Source organism: Ranitomeya imitator, chromosome 10 (assembly GCF_032444005.1).
Source record: "Ranitomeya imitator isolate aRanImi1 chromosome 10, aRanImi1.pri, whole genome shotgun sequence".
In the NCBI taxonomy this organism is placed as follows: Eukaryota; Metazoa; Chordata; class Amphibia; order Anura; family Dendrobatidae; genus Ranitomeya; species Ranitomeya imitator.
In genome coordinates, this window is record NC_091291.1 from 100124395 (window position 1) to 100144576 (window position 20182).

The 20182-nt window shown below is 46.0% G+C and overlaps 1 pseudogene; it reads left to right on the plus strand.

The window, feature by feature from the left end:
• Positions 1-16546, plus strand: part of LOC138652226 (ATP-dependent DNA helicase PIF1-like) — a 118717-nt pseudogene extending 102171 nt beyond the window's left edge.
• Positions 16547-20182: the final 3636 nt, after the last annotated feature.

The following is a 20182-nucleotide window of genomic DNA, read 5'->3' on the forward strand; positions in this document are numbered from 1 at the left end:
AAAAGAAAGGTGAAACCAAAGTAGCCGAACTAGCCCGATTATTAAGGGCAAACTCGGCCAACGGCAAGAAAGACACCCAATCATCCTGATCAGCAGACACAAAGCATCTCAAATAGGTCTCCAAGGTCTGATTAGTTTGCTCAGTTTGGCCATTAGTCTGAGGATGAAACGCCGAAGAAAAAGAAAAATCAATGCCCATCCTAGCACAAAAGGCCCGCCAAAATCTAGAGACAAACTGAGAACCTCTGTCAGACACAATATTCTCCGGAATGCCATGCAAACGAACCACATGCTGAAAAAACAATGGAACCAGATCTGAGGAGGAAGGCACCTTAGGCAAAGGTACCAGATGGACCATTTTAGAGAACCGGTCACAAACAACCCAGATAACAGACATCTTCTGGGAAACAGGAAGATCCGAAATAAAATCCATGGAAATATGCGTCCAGGGCCTCTCAGGGACCGGCAAAGGCAAAAGCAACCCACTAGCGCGGGAACAGCAAGGCTTGGCCCGGGCGCAAGTCCCACAGGACTGCACAAAAGCACGCACATCGCGAGACAAGGAAGGCCACCAAAAGGACCTAGCAACCAAATCTCTGGTACCAAAAATCCCAGGATGACCAGCCAACACTGAACAATGAACCTCAGAAATTACCTTACTTGTCCATCTATCAGGAACAAACAGCTTCCCCACTGGACAGCGGTCAGGCCTATCAGCCTGAAATTCCTGAAGCACCCGCCGCAAATCAGGGGAGATAGCAGAAAGAATCACCCCCTCCTTAAGAATGCCAACCGGCTCCAGGACTCCAGGAGAATCAGGCGAAAAACTCCTAGAGAGGGCATCAGCCTTAACATTCTTAGATCCCGGAAGATACGAGACCACAAAATCAAAACGGGAGAAAAACAGGTCCATCGAGCCTGTCTAGGATTCAGCCGCTTGGCCGACTCGAGGTAAATCAGATTCTTATGATCGGTCAGGACCACAACGCGGTGTTTAGCTCCCTCAAGCCAATGTCGCCACTCCTCAAACGTCCACTTCATAGCCAACAACTCCCGATTGCCGACATCATAATTGCGTTCTGCAGGCGAAAACTTTCTGGAAAAAAAAGCACACGGTTTCATCAAAGAACCATCAGACTCCCTCTGAGACAAAACGGCCCCTGCCCCAATCTCAGAAGCATCGACCTCAACCTGAAAAGGAAGAGAAACATCCGGTTGACGCAACACAGGGGCAGAAGTAAATCGGCGTTTAAGCTCCTGAAAGGCCTCAACAGCCTCAGAGGACCAATTCGTCACATCAGCGCCTTTCTTCGTCAAATCAGTAAGAGGCTTAACCACACTGGAAAAGTTGGCAATGAAACGGCGATAGAAATTAGCAAAGCCCAAAAATTTTTGAAGACCCTTCACAGATGTGGGTTGGATCCAGTCATGAATAGCTTGGACCTTAACAGGATCCATTTCTATAGACGAGGGTGAAAAAATAAAACCCAAAAAAGAGGCCTTCTGAACTTCGAATAGGCACTTAGACCCCTTCACAAATAAAGCATTATCACGAAGGATCTGGAACACCATCCTGACCTGCTTCACATGAGACTCCCAATCATTGGAAAAAATCAAAATATCATCCAAGTATACGACCATGAATTTATCAAGATAATTGCGGAAAATATCATGCATGAAAGACTGGAACACAGATGGAGCATTAGAGAGCCCAAATGGCATCACAAGGTATTCAAAATGGCCTTTGGGCTTATTAAATGCAGTTTTCCATTCATCACCCTGTTTAATACGAACAAGATTATATGCCCCTCGGAGGTCAATCTTAGTAAACCAACTAGCCCCCTTATTCTGAGCAAACAAATCAGTAAGCAGAGGCAAGGGGTGTTGGAATTTGACCGTGATCTTATTAAGAAGACGATAATCAATACAGGGTCTCAAGGAGCCATCCTTCTTAGCAACAAAAAAGAAACCCGCTCCCAATGGTGACGAAGAGGGCCGAATATGCCCTTTCTCCAAAGATTCCTTAACATAGCTCCGCATGGCGGCATGCTCTGGCACAGACAGATTGAAAAGTCGGCCCTTAGGGAACTTACAACCAGGAATCAAGTTAATAGCACAATCACAGTCCCTATGTGGAGGAAGGGAACTGGACTTGGGCTCATCAAATACATCCTGGAAATCCGACAAAAACTCAGGGACCTCAGAAGAGGGGGAAGAGGAAATTGACATCAAAGGAACGTCACTATGTACTCCTCGACAACCCCAACTAGTCACCGACATAGTTTTCCAATCCAGCACCGGATTATGTTCCTGTAACCATGGAAATCCCAGTACAACAACATCATGCAGGTTATGCAACACCAGAAAACGGCAATCTTCCTGATGTGCAGGAGCCATGTACATAGTCATCTGTGTCCAGTACTGAGGTTTATCCTTGGCCAAGGGTGTAGCATCAATGCCCCTCAAAGGAATAGGGCTCTGCAAAGGCTGCAAGGAAAAACCACAGCGCCTGGCGAATTCTAAGTCCATTAAGTTCAGGGCAGCGCCTGAATCCACAAATGCCATGACAGAAACGGATGACAATGAGCAAATCAGAGTCACAGATAAGAGAAATTTAGGCTGTATAGTACTAATGGTAACAGACCTAGCGACTCTCTTAGTACGCTTAGGGCAATCAGAGATAACATGAGCCGAATCACCACAGTAAAAACACAGCCTATTCTGACGTCTGAATTCCTGCCGTTCTATTCTAGTCAAAATCCTATCACATTGCATAGGTTCAGGACTATGCTCAGAGGATACTGCCATATGGTGCACAGCTTTGCGCTCGCGCAGACGCCGATCAATCTGAATGGCTAGAGACATAGATTCGCTCAAACCGGCAGGCGTACGAAAGCCCACCATAACATCTTTAAGGGTTTCAGAAAAACCTTTTCTGAAAATAGCAGCCAGAGCCTCTTCATTCCATTTAGTGAGCACAGACCATTTTCTAAATTTCTGGCAGTATAACTCTGCCGCTTCCTGACCTTGACACAAGGCCAACAGGGTTTTTTCTGCATGATCCACAGAATTAGGTTCGTCATACAATAATCCGAGCGCTTGAAAAAATGCATCTACATTCAATAATGCCGGATCCCCTGTTTCAAGAGAAAAAGCCCAGTCTTGAGGGTCACCACGCAGCAAGGATATGATGATTTTCACCTGCTGAATGGGATCACCAGAAGAACGGGGTTTCAAAGCAAAAAACAATTTGCAGTTATTTTTAAAGTTCAAAAACTTGGATCTGTCCCAAAAAAACAAATCAGGAGTAGGAATTCTGGGCTCTAAAGCCGGAGTCTGGACAACATAGTCCTGGATACTCTGTACTCTTGCAGCAAGTTGATCCACACGAGAAAACAAACCCTGAACATCCATGCCAAAACATATATCCTGAACCACCCAGATATCAAGAGGAAAAAAAAAAGGACAAACCAAAGCACAAAAAAAAAAATGGTTCAGAACTTTCTTTTCCTTCTTTTGAGATACATTTAATTCATTTTTGGCCACTTGTACTGTTATGATCTGGTGGTTTAGGAACAACATGATACAAGCTCTGAAGGAGGTGGTATCTGTACTGACTGCAAACCCTGAACCTAGCAGCGCAACTAAAAATAGCCGTGGGGGGTACCTGACGCTCCCTAGACCCCTCGGCACAGCCTAAGATCTAACGTCCCCTAAAGATGGAAACAAGAAACCTATCTTGCCTCAGAGAAAATCCCCAAAGGAAAGATAGCCCTCCACAAATATTGACGGTGAGAGGAGGGGAAAATAACATACGCAGAAATGAAATCAGATTTTAGCATAGGAGGCCAGTCTAGATAGATAGATAGGACAGGAAAGGATACTGTGCGGTCAGTATAAAAACTACAAAACAATCCACACAGAGTTTACAAAATCTCCACACCTGACTAAAGGTGTGGAGGGTAAATCTGCTTCCCAGAGCTTCCAGCTAACAGAAATAATCCATACTGACAAGCTGAACAAATATAGAATGCACAGAACAATAAGTCCACAACATGTGGACTGAAATGAGCAAAGCCAGAACTTATCTTTGCAGAACTGGTCAGAAAACCAGGAGAATCCAAGCAGAGATGTGAATCCAGCCAGCCAAACATTGACAAGTGGCACAGGCTGAAGAAAGAGCCAGACTTAAATAGCGGAGCAGAAGAGACGATAAGTGGAGGCAGCTGATGACAGCTAACTCCAAGGAGCAGCCATACCACTAGAAACCACAAGAGGGAGCCCAAGAGCAGAACTCACAAAAGTGCCACTTACAACCACCGGAGGGAGCCCAAGAGCGGAATTCACAACACCCTGTGCCAGGTGCAGCAAAGCAGCCCCAGAACATAACAGAGCCTCCTCCATGCTTCACAGTAGGGACAGAGTTTTTTCTTGATATGTTTCATTTTTCCATCTGTGAACATAGAGCTGATGTGCCTTGCCAAAAAGTTCAATTTTTGAAGTTTTTCTGGGCTCTTTTGTCACCATTCGCATTATACGTCTCTTTGATTTGTCATCAATTTTCCTCCTGCGGCCACATCCAGGGAGGTTGGCTACAGTCCCATGGATCAAAAATTTCTGAATAATATGTGCAACTGTAGTCACAGGAACATCAAGCTGCTTGGAGATGGTCTTATAACTTTTACCTTTAACATGTTTGTCTATAATTTTCTTTCTAATCTCCTGAGACAACTCTTTCCTTCACTTCCTCTGGTCCAGGTTGAGTGTGATACACACCATGTCACCAAACAGCACAGTGGGTATCTGTAGCCCTATATACAGGCCCACTCACTGATTCCAAGATTGTAGACACCTGTGATGCTAGTTAGTGGACACACCTTGATTTAACATGTCCCTATTGTCACATTATTTTCAGGGGAACCATCATTTCTGTCCAGACCTATTTCATGAGGTTTTTTTTTTTTATTCTGTGGAAGCATGGTTGAAAATCAATGTCTGACTTTCATTTGTTCATTTTCATAGATTTTTAGTTTATTATTACTTTTGTCAGATTCAAGTTATTTCTGTCACCATTGTGGGTTTTTGTGTCATTAAACGAGGGGGACCAACAATTTTGACCACGTGTGTATGTAGTGGGTACAGATACACAGGGCCAGATTGTAGAGAGGAGACAAGTTTCACGAGACTCCGGGGCTCCATTTTGGACATAAAGTATCTCCACCATCAAAACACGTATGCTGGAAATGTAAACGTTTTAGGATGTTTCTCTATGCAGAGATCTTACATTGCAGCCTTTATTTAATAATGGCCAGAACTGTTCTCCATGTACAGTACATAGTTTCTATCTGCCTGCACTGCATATAATACAGCCGCCTGGTAGGAACCACTAAAAAAAAGGTCTGCCCTTTATTCTGAAAGATGCACCCCCTACATACTCAGTGTTCTAAAGTAAAAAAGGTCTTTCTGGGCACAGAAAAAAAATGCACATTTTATGCCGCATCTTACCAAGTTCTAAACAATTTCATTTATTTAGACCTAGTATTCTCTTAAGATGTTGCCATTAATTTCTGTGGGTTTTCAGAAATATCATAATTCCTTACATAAATATTTTATCGAATAGGCCAATTGCCTTCTTACTCTACAGAGGGTGATAACAATTATTATCATTTATTTATAATGTTGCCTTGTGCTGCCTCCGTGGTATTCAATAGGGGAGCACAATTCCTATAAAACATAGTTCAGGAGCACTAAATATTGCAGTGAAGAGGAAAAAAAATGTAAATGTGAAGTCATAGTAGCTGGTTAAGGGCATACATGAGCTCATCTATCTGCAAAGTTTAGAAAAAAGTCTGATAATCTGGCACCAAAAGAATCAGTCCCTGGCATCCCCTACACCCTATGGACGCTATAATGTTATCTTTCACAGAAAATCCTACCAACTTGAACCAGGACAGGGTATGCAATTTTGAATTTTTTTTTATAGGTCTCTTTTCTCTACTACTTACAGCTTTTGTTTTAAAGGATATGAAATCTTCAGGGTAATTTTTTCTTAACTTAAATTATTAAGCTTTTGGCTAAAAATCATTTTAGCTTCATTAATTATTTGCACTATTTGTCTTCTATAACTTATGTGTTGCTCTTTCCATTCGTAGCTGCAGAATGAGTTAATTGAGAGTTAGTCAGTGAGCTCTTTCTGCATCCAGAGTTTGTAACTCTCAAAAGTTATGTGCACACAATGTCTGTTTCAGCAGAGTACGCTTCATAACCTGCTTGGAAAAATGCTCAATAAATGTTAAAAGAATGAACATGGTTTATGTAATAACCACCATCTGATTATGCATTAATTTATTTTTCAACTTCTTTTAACTGCTTCTGGTTTCCAAAGACATGAAGCGGTAAAAAGAAGTGATCGGTCCATTCTTCTGCTCGAAAACTGCTCGCTACTAGATGCTGGGGGTAAAGATGCCGCAAAAGCAATTGAAAAGACTCCAAAGAAGATGCTTCAGGAAAACACAGCTGACGTATTCCCGAAGCATCTCCAGGGCCGCCATTAGGGCATTACTGCCCTGACTGGTGTATGGGGCCCGGTGGGCAGAGGGGGCCCGCATCGGGCCCGTCTCATATGCTCACCGGGCCCCTACCGGCAGGCTAAACCAGGCCCTTAGCGACGCTGCGGCAACACTATTAGTTAACAGCTGACAGCCAATCGGAGGCTGGCAGCTGACGTCAGCCGCAGTACGCACGTTGCCGGCTTCTGATGTCAGTGTTAGTTGCCGGCAAGTGAGCGCTTCAGCTGAGTGGAGGGATCTTCACCTTCGCCGTAGGAGCGCGGCCAGGTAAGAAGAACTTTTCTTTTTTTTTATTATTGAGAGTGACGATCCAGAGGGCCCCAGGGCAGAATGCTGGAGACACGGAGCAGGGGGCAGAATGCTGGACACACTGGGGGAGTATGCTGGACACACTGGGGCAGATTGCTGGACCCACTGGGGGAGAATGCTGGAGCACTGGGGGCAGAATGCTGGAGACACTAGGGCAGAATGCTGGAGATACTGGGGCAGAAAGCTGGAGATACCGGGGGCAGAATACTGGACACACTGGGGGCAGAATGCTGGACACACTGGGGGCAGAATCCTGGACACACTGGGGCAGATTGCTGGACACACTGGGGGCAGATTGCTGGACACACTGGGGGCAGAATGCTGGACACACTGGGGGCAGATTGCTGGACACACTGGGGGTAGAATGCTGGAGATATTGGGGGCAAAATGCTGGACACACTGGGGGTAGAATGCTGGACACACTGGGGGCAGAATGCTGGACACACTGGGGGTAGAATGCTGGACACACTGGGGGCAGAATGCTGGAGATACTGGGGGCAGAATTCTGGACACACGGGGTAGAATGCTGGACACACTGGGGGCAGAATGCTGGACACACTGGGGGTAGAATGCTGGACACACTGGGGGTAGAATGCTGGACACACTGGGGGTAGAATTCTGGACACACTGGGGGTAGAATGCTGGACACACTGGGGGCAGAATGCTGGACACACTGGGGGTAGAATGCTGGAGATACTGGGGGCAGAATTCTGGACACACTGGGGGTAAAATGCTGGACACACTGGGGGTAGAATGCTGGACACACTGGGGGTAGAATGCTGGAGATACTGGGGGCAGAATTCTGGACACACTGGGGGTAGAATGCTGGACACACTGGGGGTAGAATGCTGGACACACTGGGGGTAGAATGCTGGAGATACTGGGGGTAGAATGCTGGACACACTGGGGGCAGAATGCTGGACACACTGGGGGTAGAATGCTGGAGATACTGGGGGCAGAATTCTGGATACACTGGGGGTAAAATGCTGGACACACTGGGGGCAGAATGCTGGAGCACTGGGGGCAGAATGCTGGACACATTGGGGGTAGAATGCTGGAGATACTGGGGGCAGAATGCTGGACACACTGGGGGTAGAATGCTGGACACACTGGGGGCAGAATGCTGGACCCACTGGGGGCAGAATGCTGGACACACTGGGGCAGATTGCTGGACACACTGGGGGCAGAATGCTGGAGCACTGGGGGCAGGACTGGAGACAGGTGGGGCAAGAATGGAGATACGGGGCAGAGTGAAAGACATGGGGGCAGGATTGGATCATGGGGCAGGATGGATACAATGGAGACTGATGGGGCAGGATGGGGAGATCATATGGGGCAGAATGGATACTCATGAGGGCAGGATGGGAGAACATATGGCTGGAGCCAGGAATGAGACACACAGGGCCCAGGATGGGGAATATTATTACCATAGGGACTAATTAAGGGATATTACTGCAGTCATGTATTCATTTTATTTTTTGGGGATATTGTTTTAAATGGGGGGGGGCGGTCCTGTTACTGTGTAGAGTGATACAATGTCACCTTTTTTTCTTCATGTGGTGTAATGTAGTAGTGACGTACCCTATTGGTGGAGGAGAACCTCAGCAAATGATTGCGCTGTTACTGAAGATAATCTCTATATAAAGACCAACATGGATATTACTGCCATATGGTCAGTGGTAGATACTAGCCCTACAGAACATATAAGAGATCACTGCACAGTTATAGATGGTGACTTACCACTGACGTCCTTTCTGATGGAATCATTCACTTTTCACATCTTTTCCATCTGGCCCAGAGCGACATGACAACTTCTTCCAGCAATGACTCACCTGCAGAGAATACAACAAAGACACATTTCACTTCTCACATTTCCAGCCATCACCATCTAATCGCAACCTGCACAAACTCCTCATCCTGCTGATACCCCAATACTGAGCCACTGCTGCCGTATGTGTCCCTATTACTGCCCCTGATACCCCAATACTGAGCTGCTGCTGCCGTATGTGTCCCTATTACTGCCCCTGATACCCCAATACTGAGCCGCTGCTGCCGTATGTGTCCCTATTACTGCCCCTGATACCCCAATACTGAGCCGCTGTTGCCGTATGTGTCCCTATTACTGCACCTGATACCCCAATACTGAGCCGCTGCTGCCATATGTGTCCCTATTACTACACCTGATACCCCAATACTGAGCCGCTGCTGCCGTATGTGTCCCTATTACTGCACCTGATACCCCAATACTGAGCCGCTGCTGCCATATGTGTCCCTATTACTACACCTGATACCCCAATACTGAGCCGCTGCTGCCGTATGTGTCCCTATTACTGCCCCTGATACCCCAATACTGAGCCGCTGCTGCCATATGTATCCCTATTACTGCCCCTGATACCCCAATACTCAGCCGCGCTGCCGTATGTGTCCCTATTATTGCCCCTGATACCCCAATACTGAGCCGCTGCTGCCATATGTGTCCCTATTACTGCCCCTGATACCCCAATACTGAGCTGCTGCTGCCGTATGTGTCCCTATTATTGCCCCTGATACCACAACACTGAGCCGCTGCTGCCGTATGTGTCCCTATTACTGCCACTGATACCCCAATACTGAGCCATTGCTGCCGTATGTGTCCCTATTACTGCCCCTGATACCCCAATACTGAGCCGCTGCTGCCATATGTGTCCCTATTACTGCCCCTGATACCCCAATACTGAGCCGCGCTGCCGTATGTGTCCCTATTACTGCGCCTGCTGTGTGATTCTCTGTGCCCTCTAAATTCTAAAGCACCCCTCTATAATATAGTAATGCCAGGTGCAAGTACTCTAGAAAACAAAGCCCATATTTTGCACCCTAGAAAGTAATATTGCCCTGTGTGCCCCTTTGATAGTCCCAGTAACCTGAGTTCCCTTATAACAATAAGTGCCCACTTTGCATTGATTAATGTCCCGAGTCTCCCCCCTGTACAGCTCCCTTATACACAGTATGATGCTTTCGTATACACAGTATAATGCCTCCTCACTGTATAGTACCATCCACACAGTATACTGACCCCTTAGAAGCCTCCAAACTGTATGGTGGCCCCTTCACTGTAATCCACACACTGTACGTTGGCCCCCTCACTGTAAGCCCCACACTGTACGATGGCCCACTAGATGGCCTCCATATAGTATAATGCACTAGATAGTCCTCAATATAGTATAATGCACTCCCCATAGGCAGACTCTATAGCACAAGGCAGCAACCATAGGCAGACTCTGAAGTATAAGGCAGCATGCCAATAGGCAGATCCTGTAGTATAAGGCAGCAACCCTTAAGGCAGATTCTGTAGTATAAGGAAGCACCCGAATAGGCAAATCCTGAAGTATAAGGCAGAACCCCATAGGCAGATCCTGTAGTATAAGGCAGCACCCCCATAGGCAGATCCTGTAATATAAGGCAGCACCCTCATAGGCAGATCCTGTAGTATAAGGCAGCACACCCATAGGCAGATCCTGTAGTATAAGGCAGTACCCCCATAGGCAGACCCTGTAAGTATAAGACAGTACCCCCATAAGCAGACCCTGTAGTATAAGACAGTACCCCCATAGGCAGACCCCATAGTATAAGACAGTACCCCTATAGGCAGACCCTGTAGTATAAGACAGTACCTCGATAAGCAGGCCCTGTAGTATAAGACAGTACCCCCATAGGCAGACTCTGTAGTATAAGACAGTTCCCCCATAGGCAGACCCTGTAGTATAAGGCAGCACGCCATAGGTAGACCCTGTAATATAAGGCAGCACCCCATAAGCAGATCTGCCTATGGGGGTGCTGCCTTATACTACAGGGTCTGCCCATGGGGTGTTGCCTTATACTACAGGGTCTGCCTATGGGGGTCCTGCCTTATACTACAGGATATGACTATGGGGGTGCTAGTATAAGGCAGTACCCTCATAGGCAGACCCTGTAACATAAGGCAGCACCCCCATAGGCAGATCCCATAATATAAGGCTGCACCCCCATAGGCAGATCCTGTAGTATAAGGCAGCACCCCCATAGGTAGACCCTGTAGTATAAGGCAGCACCCCCATAGGCAGATCCTGTAGCATAAGGCAGCACCCTCATAGGCAGATCCTGTAGTATACGGCAGCACCCCCATAGGCAGATCCTGTAGTATAAGACAGCACCCCATAGGCAGACCCTGTATTATAAGACAGTACCCCTAGAGGCAGACCTGTTAGAATCTTGTTACTATCCACCATTTTCTTGTGGAGTTCTGGCTGCTGGTCTTTTTCCTCTGGTGCTGGGTTTGTCTTGGTTCAGGTGTTTGTTTCACTCTTTATTAACCAGCACCTGCCTCCCAGTCCTTGCTGGACAGCTTGAGCTCCAGGTTGGTGCTTTGCTTTGTCTTCTGTGTATGTTATTTGTGCAGTGCTGGTACCACTGGTTCTGCTAGCCTTATTTCCTGTGTTCTATTGGTTTCTGCAGCCTTCAGCCTTTTCTTTGTTTTCTATTAGGAGGTGACCCGTTTTTGTACCCAGTCCTTAGTTCTTTTAGGGAACCCCTTCCCCTTATCTATAGGTCTTTGCTTGAGATTAACCTAGGATCGTCGGTGGGTCTATTCGCAAGGAATGGGTCACCCACTCCATCGTAGGGTTTCAGCCTAGTCATAGTGCAGGGTCAGTTTTCCCCCTTTTACCTTAGTTCTGTGCTGCAGATCCATAACAAGACTTTGTAAGTATAAGACGGTGCCCCCATAGGCAGACCCTGTAGTATAAGACAGTACCCCCATAGGCAGATCCTGTAATATAAGGCAGCACCCATAAAAAAACTATAAATAAATACTCACCTCTCTTCGTCCTTGTTCCAGCGGTGCTCCGAGCTCCAGCTCATCGCCTGACAGTGGGCACCGAGCCCACTGTCAGTGTCGGCGTTGGTGATGTCAGACGCTGACAGGGGGATGATGGGAGAAGGAGCTCTGAGCGCTCCTTCTCTTATCAATGCAGCGAGCTGTATCGGCTAAATGCCGATACAGCTGACCTTGCGGTGATGGGCAGGGGGCCCACTACTGGCACCGCCCCCCCCCCCCCCCCCACACCTGCTCAGGAGCCCCATAGCGGCCGGGCGGCAGAGCAGGGAGGCAGATTCTCCCTGCTCTGCTCTGCCCCTGCGCGTGCCAATACAGTTACAGTAGCGCAGCACTGTGTGGGCCCCCTCTGAGCTCCGAACCCGGGGCGCTCGCACCATCTGCACCCTGGTAGCTACACTACTGGATAGATGGATAGATAGATAATAGATGGATAGATAGATACATAGATGATAGATAATAGATAGATAGATCCTGTCCGTCCTTTCCTCAACCCTCACTCTACCAAAATGCTTGTGCATGCCCTAATCATCTCCCGCCTCGACTACTGCAACATCCTCCTCTGTGGCCTACCTTCTAACACTCTCGCACCCCTCCAGTCCATCCTTAACTCTGCTGCCGACTAAGTAATCTCTCTCTTCCCTACACTCCTGCTTCCCCTCTTTGCAAATCCCTTCACTGGCTCCCAATTTCCCAGCGTATCCAGTTTAAACTACTAACACTGACCTACAAAGCCATCCATAAGCTTCCTCCTCCGTATATTTCCAAACTAATCTCTCAATATCTTCCCTCACGTAATCTCCGGTCCTCCCAAGACCTCCTTCTTTCCTCCACACTTATTCGCTCCTCACCCAATCGCGTCCAAGACTTCTTCCGAATTTCTCCCATCCTCTGGAATTCTGTGCCCGAACACGTCCGGTTATCCACCACATTTGGATCCTTCAAAAGAAACCTGAAAACCCACCTCTTCAAAGAAGCTTACAGCCTGCAATAACCACATGCCACCTCAACACCATTGGAGCTACTGCAACCCTCAACCTACTGTCTCCTTCCCCAATAATCCTGTAGAATGTAAGGATGGCACCCCAGGAGTTCAGATACCACAGTAGTGCTGCCTTCCTCTTGGGGAGGGTGGTGCTATGCCTGGATACAAGAGGGATCTCTTTAGCAGGTAAACCACACACACAACACCTTCTGAATCCAGCCCACGAGCTGGAGCTCTAAACCCGTTTTCAGGGCAGCTTCCCTGAATAAAAATCCTGGTCCGGAGAAGAAGCTAGTTTAGTCTGGATCAGACAGTCTGGAGAGCAAACAGGAAAGGAGCAGAGGAGAAATTTCAGGGCTCTCGGAGGCTGCAAGAGGGCCTCCTAAGAGCAAAAGCACAGAGACCGGGTACCGGGAGCCCGAGGCTAGAGTGGAACTGTAGGACACCTAGCAGAACCGGAGGGCACAGAACTACACGTATACTGCCCAAATTAAGCCTGTGGTACATCAGCACCCTGGAACCTGGAGTCACTGTGCAGAGACCCCAGAAGGAACTGCTCAAGCTGCCTACCATCCCGGTACCTGTCCCAGGACAAGGGAAGAAACCCGGACCTTGTTAGGACATTACAGACAGCAAGGGACTATAGCAAGTGCACAGTGCAAGGCTCCCAACCTGACTTGCCAAGGGGATTTTACTTGTTTCCGGGCTGCCTGGACTCCTGATGTACCTGTTTCCGGTACCTTGGACTGTGGCCTGCCAACTACAGTAAACCAGGTAACGACTTTACAACTTGTGTCCTTTACTCATTGACCGTCAAACACCATCATTACCATACGCTCTAGGACACCTGGGGACTCCGCTTCACCTGTGGGAAGTTTCACCATCATTGCTGGCTGCAACACCATCCCCCAGAGGACCCCTTTTAAAGCAGCGTCGGTCCCCCTATTGACCGAACACCACAGATGGCGTCATGACAGACGTGTTCACAATTCACCTTTAAAGACTGTTCCCTTTTTACAGTGAGTCCCAGGACCACTGACCGGGTCGCAGCCACTGTGACATCCCCTTTTAAAAGCGACGGGACCGGGTGCCGAGTACCCTGCCCTGGTGGGCGACTCATAAGCCATCAAGGGCAGGGTCCTCTTCCCTCTGTACCAGTCTGTCATTGTTAGTTTGCTTACTGTAAGTGATATTTGTATTTTGATGTAACCCCTTCTCATGTACAGCACCATGGAATTAATAGTGCTATATAAATAATAATAATAATAATAGTAGATAGATAGATAGATAGATAGATAATAGATAGATAGATAATAGATAGATAGATAGATAGATAGATAGATAGATAGATAGATAGATAGATAGATAGATAGATAATAGATAGATAATAGATAGATAGATAGATAGATAGATAGATGTACGAATGAAGCAGGTTTGGGTTTGCCACTTAATAACGACTTCACAGTAGCAGTTTGTGACATCACATTGCTAATTCATATATAGACTGGTCGGATTTGTATGTAAAATAAAAGCTGTGTGATAACGCTCGGATATTTTATTCACAGCTTTCACTGTTTTCATCCATTTTGTGGAGGATAAACACCTACATCCTTTTGGAAGCCGCTGTGGAAAAATATAATAAATAATCAACGTTGTAGCTTAGCATCAGATATTTCCCCCTACTGGGGTTTAATGATGCGTTCAAATCGCCTGAACTGCTCAAGATATCTCAGCGTTTGTAACTTCATGAAGCCCGGACTGGAATCTCAGATACTTTGACTGGATGTCAGATGTGCAGAGTATTAAATAAGAGGCCGTCTAATCATTCACCTTTTCATGCATGCACACAAGTAATACGAGGGCGTTGTGTGCGCAGAGATTTCTATGAAATATTTAACTGGAAAGTAAAAACAGCCTGCAGGGCCCCGAGCAGCAAGTTACATTGAATTTATTGCTAAAATACTCTACTATAATGAAAAGCTGCTCTGCACAGACACGTGCCAGTGTTTTCAGTGCTATATTCGGGTGTAGCTATATGGGGGGCATATGTAGCAGACACACATAGACCCTTACTTCTCCAGATAGGCAGGAGCAGGAGCTTCCCAACAATCCTGAATATTCCCACAAGTCTTGGTTATAGCAAAAATCAAGAGGTAAGATCCATCATGCTTAGCCCCCTGCACTGCGCTACCACCATTTTTAACTAGAATGTCCTGGCACAACTTGGGGACTTCAGTGGGCATCCCAGTTGCGAACCACAAGTGTAGAGACGAAACCATTGACAATGGGGACATAATATTCAGTTTATTAATAGTTTGTCAGGAGGAACAAGGGAATAATGATACAACACAAGCTTGTAACAAAAAAAAAACTGCATCTTGGTTTATTATGAGCTATAATAAACCAGAAATGTCAAGAGAACGGATAGCTCCTCACTGAAATGAAACCTGATTAACATTGTTAGCTCATATTAAAAATGCTGTGTCTGACATTTATCTTCAGAACTGTTTTGTTCTTTTTTCCATTTTTTTCTTCTGTGCAGCGTAATAACAAATCCGACGCTAAATGGAAACTGTCAACAAGTAGGTTAACGGTTCTTGATGGATTTTATGGTAGAATTGTTTTAACGCTGTGCCTTATGTCTCAGTACTAAGTGTATATTATAACGTGGGCAGTGGTGGACACAGATAGTATATGGGCCCCTCTTTGTGTCTGTGACAAAAGCTGTTTGCTGCTTTGAAGGTGGTACTGGCCCCCTTACCTTTTGGGCCCCTGTGCGGCTACAGAGGTTGCACCTTTGGTATGCCTGTACCTTGACTTAGGGAGTAAATGTAAATCTTAATTGTAAGGGGATCGCTCATGATCACGGACTATGTTTTTAATAGATCCATCGACAGTAATATTTTGATGTTTTCAGTTTAGCTAAAGGGTCATTTTTTAGGTATTAATTTTAATTATGGTGGCATTAGCTATGATAGAGCTTGTATGACTATATGCCGGATCTGTGAGTCAGCCAGTCTTTTGGATGTTTCTTGATTAAAGTGAGATCCGGACTCTTTTTGCTCCATAGACTTACATTATGTGCATGATGATGAACTTTCCGGGATGAATAAAAACTTCAAAGTTAGAATTCGAGACAGCTGGTTAAGTGGCCAAATACCTATAACAGACAATGAAATCTGGCAGAACTCGACAAAACTCACGCCAGCCTGCGAGATTCAGTGCGACCTGAAAGGTTCTGCTGACGTGAAATATATTTTTATAAGTCTAAAAGATTGCCCTTCCAAATGCTCATTAGTTTTCTCTTAGTTCAGCAGCAATAAAGGAGGGAAGACTTCAAGAGAAGAACGATATCACACCAGCTACAAAGAAGTGAAAAACACAAATGCACAAATAACTTTAGCAGGATGCTCAAAGGGGAAGATAAATGGAAAGGGTGGGTGGACAGGGAGGAGATGAATTGCTGAAGAGGGGGTCTCGAGTCAGAGATCCAGCAAAAGTAAGATGTAAAGACACAGCTCAATTTCTCCTGAGGGACAGAGTCGTGTCAGCCCAACCCTGCTGCTCAAGCAATTGTATAATCTATTGGGATTGAAAATAGATTTGTTTGTGAATTCACTATGTGTGACTTGCCTCCAGTTCTCTCGTATTGATTCCTTGTGTGAACCGTTGCTTGGAATAATGAGCGTGTATAAATATGCAAGTGAGGTATCTGAGGTTATCCTGCCGCACCACAGTAACCTCTGGAAAGCTGAATTGGGAGTTTCTTATAAATTTGGAAGAAACTCTTGGAACAGAATTTTGAAAGCTGAAGCATCCCAACCAACATCTTGAGTACCACCCCACCAATAGGTTCTCCTCAAATTGCTCCTCAGCAGAAGAGAAGCCTAAAGCCCTTGGCTTCAGGAAAAAAAAACTCTACATAGTGAACCAATGGTTCTAGCATGGACAAGAATTATGAGTTGTGCTTGTCCTTGATATCCAGGTTGAAGCCACAATCAAAGAAGATGATGCAGTATAAAACCTGTGAGCTACTTGAAGAGGTTGCTCCACAGACTTTGGTTAGAGCCACCACCAAAGCTGGTGATGAGGCAACTTGATGGAGAGAACTGAAGAGCTATTCTTCTTAGTGTCATCATTGAATCCAATGATGGGTAACAGGAGTCCTGATGCAATATTCAGGTATCCTCCCGATGGCCCCAAGCTCACATCTTCCGTTTGTCTAATATAATATATTATCTTCACATTTCAAAGTCCCAAACACCTTGAAGATAAAATGTGTGAGCTATCTCTTTAGTGGATTTTCTGTGGCTATACACTTTTATGACGTGTATCATATAGACTGTAATGTGGACTGCATTTTAGATTATCCGAATTGATTAGGTTGGCCATTGTTGACCTAAGCTCAAATGGCTTCATTTTGTGTAGAATCTATGTGCAATATCCAAGAGGCCAAGTTGCCAATACTATTAGACTTATACATCTCCACAAAACTACTGTATTGCTCTGTGTATTTTATCAGCTGCAGATTCAGGAGATGAAGTTTCCATGTTCGGTGCCTTGACTAATTTCAAATTGTTCCCTAACTTCACTTGCTAGTTCATCTGATGACGTATAGAGTCCATGAATTACACAATATGTAACTTGCAGTGCACTGCCTGTTATGAAGAGTAATACATCTACATCAAACCTGGGCAAAGTGCATCCCGCAGGCCACATCCGACCCTCTGACAGCTGTAGGGCTGAAACAGTGGCCCATGAGCTGCACAGTGCCTAACCTCGCCACTGCCTGTCCGCCACCACCGTCACCGCTATCCGCATCCTTGGGATGCAGACAGCGGAGAATACATTGGTGGAGGAGGGACCACCAGTCCCTTCTTCCATCAATCAGAGTGTGTGACAGCTGACACGAAGATGTCATTTCATTGCGGCAGCTGTGCAGTGCAGTGAGTCAGTGCACAAAGAAAAGAGCAGAGGCAGAGCACTGGGGGAACGGGGGTAAGGTTAGTAGGTGTTTTTTTTTAATGTGCATGGGATGTTTGTATGCGTATAGGAGGCTCTCTGGGGCTCATAATGTATATAGAAGGCTATGTGGGGTCTGTATATAGGAGGCTATGTGGGGGCTCATGCTGTATATAAAGATGCTATATAGGGCTCATATTGTATATAGGGAAGCTATGTGGTGCTCATGCTGTATATGGGAGGCTATATGGAACTCATGCTGTATATAGTGAAGCTATGTGGGGTCTCATGCTGCATATAAGTGAGTATGTATATGGGAGGCTGTAAGGGGCTCCGGCTATATATGGGAGGCTATGCTGCAGCTCATACTGTATTTGTCAGGCTATATGGGGCTCAAGCTGTTTATGAAAGGCTATGTGGGGGCTCATGCTGTATATGGGAGGCTATATGGAACTCATGCTGTATATAGTGAGGCTTTGTGGGGTCTCATGCTGCATATAAGTGAGTATGTATATGGGAGGCTGTGAGGGGCTCAGGCTATATATGGGAGGCTATGCTGCAGCTCATACTGTACACAATAGTCATATTCTCTCATGTGGGCCCTTGGGAACATTTATTGCCCATCCCTGATCTATAGCATCAGAGACACCAAGTCGGATTACAGTACATTGGAGCAAGTCTCTTCTCTTTGTAGTGCAGTGGTGTTGGTGCAGTGTGACAGATATGCAAGGACCACAGGAAAGTTCAAAGCAAATGTCTTTTATTGTCCAAAAACTTGCAAAAGAAACAACACACGGAATCCTTTGGATCACAGCCGGGCGTTAAAACAGACCTGATTCGAGACCGGTTGCCGTGGACGACTGCACCACCATGTCATGCTGAGGGGTGCCAGGCCTTTTGGCTCTGCTTGGCTCAATGTTACCTCACACAGGTTGAGTTTTGCAGAACCACCTGCTCTGCAAGTTTGCAACCCAAGACTGACATACCCAAATCCTTACTGCAGGGTTTTTAAATGGAATCAGTGGCCATGGGCCACTTGTAAGACCCGGCCTGGAGGGAACGAACTGCACCACTACCATCCTGTAGTTCGCTCCAAAAATAAAAGCCCATGCTGGGTTTTCTTAAATCTGCCTTTGGCAAATAACATGCCCAAGACCACACTTACTTTAATTTTGCACTGCAATCACAGCTATTCCTGTGACTGCAATGCACTCCTGCGGTCTCATTACACTTCTATGTGCATCCTGGGGGACCCATAGCGACCCTCGCGTATAACACCTGTCATTGCCTCGCATCTTCTCTTGCTCTCCTGTGTGTCAACCTGTATACAGCCAAGGAGTTGCTTTTGACACCCAATTGTGGCTCTCAGTATAATGTTTTGCTAATGTGTGATCCATAGAACCCTTAGAGCTCATTCGGATGTCAGTTTTTCTTGTATGAGCTATCCATGTGTTTTTATGAAAAGCATTTATAGCTATGATAGTCTATGGGGCTGTTCAAATATCAAGTTTTTCTCCTCAGACCGAACAGTCTGCACAATAACAATGAGGCTTGTCTGAAGTTGATCTGATTCTTTTTTTTCCAATCCAAGGAAAGCAGATGAAACCGTGACCAAACTCTGATGATACTGATAAAAAAACATTGATGAAACTCGGACCGTTTTTCTTGTACGAGAAAAATCACTGTTGGATTAAGTCCTTAGAAAAACTGCTGTAATGTTCCCTCAGTTTCTTCTAAAGTTTTGCAGGGCTCATTCAGATGTCTGCTTTTTTCAAGTACTTGAAAAGCCATCCTAGTCTCATCAATATTTTTTTCCGCGTATCATCAGAGTTTAATCAGAGTTTGGACTGAGTTTCATTAGTTTTTTTGGGATGAAAAAGAAAAGTTTCTCTTCCTTTTTCCTTTCCTCTAGTAAAAGAGAACTGAATTGTAGCTTTTGCAGAATATAACAAACAAAAATTTATACAGGGCCGCATGGTGGGAAGGAGGCAATTATGTAGGTTGTGGAATTGACAATGATGGTCTTGGTGGAAAAAGGCATTGATGGCGGTGGTGGAAAGGACAATGATGGTGGAAAGGGCAATGATGGTGGTGGTAGAAAGGGCAATGATGGTGGTGGTGGAAAGGGCATTGATGGTGGTGGTGGAAAGGGCAATGTTGGGGGTGGTGGGGGAGGAGGCAATGATGGAGGTGGTGGAATGAGCAATGATGAGGGGTGGGGAGAGGCAATGATGGAGGTGGTGGAAAGGGCAATGATGGAGGTGGTGGAGAGGGCAATGATTTTGGTGGTGGAAAGGGCAATAATTGGGGTGGTGGAGAGGGTAATGATGGAGGTGATGGAGCAGGCAATGATGGAGGTGAAGGAGAGGACAATGATGGGATGCAGGGGGGAGGAGGACAATGAGAGATGTGGGGGATTGGGATGGGACGAAGAGGGACTTATAATGGACTTACAACCAGGGGGAGGAGGATGTTAGATATAGATGTAAAATGAATTTGGTGGTGGAG